Consider the following 635-nt stretch of genomic DNA (forward strand, 5'->3'; position numbering starts at 1 on the left):
TTGTTTCTGGTTTCTGCCAATGCTCTATCAAACCCTCCCAAACGGTATGGTTGATGTTCTTCGGCTCCTCATTACGCTCCCACTTCTGCTTCCACTCACTGATGCACCCGCTGTAGTGGTGTGCCACGGCTTTGGTGAAAGCGATTTCCACCTTTGTTGTCAATAAGGAATCCCAATTGAACTCTTGCTGTAATAAAAACAAAATTAAGTCAAGTTTCAAATCAAAAGTATAAAAGCAAAAAAATTAAATTATAATAAATGATAATACCGCAAATTGATGAAACCAAAGTTCACGCTCTGCATCAGGAAGGTCAAAGTAGGTTGGATAACCATGATCAAGCGTGTTGTACTCCATCCTTAGAAAGCTTTTGGTAATGTCGTTTCCCGACTCACCGAACCTACAAAAAACAATTGAACATAATTAATTATAAACACTGAATATTAAATACAGTAAAATAATTTTAAAAATTGAAAACGTAACCAAGTTGAGTTTGTGATTTGCATATAAGGGTCGAGAAACGGGAGAGATTCTCGGCCTAGTTGTCGAACCAACTCCTATGCGGTAAACCTTGCGAATGTCCGGTTGGTGAAACAGCAGAGATGCGAGACCCCGAAGAAGTACTACTACCACCCCG

The sequence above is a fragment of the Brassica napus genome, chromosome C9 (assembly GCF_020379485.1).
Source record: "Brassica napus cultivar Da-Ae chromosome C9, Da-Ae, whole genome shotgun sequence".
NCBI lineage: Eukaryota > Viridiplantae > Streptophyta > Magnoliopsida > Brassicales > Brassicaceae > Brassica > Brassica napus.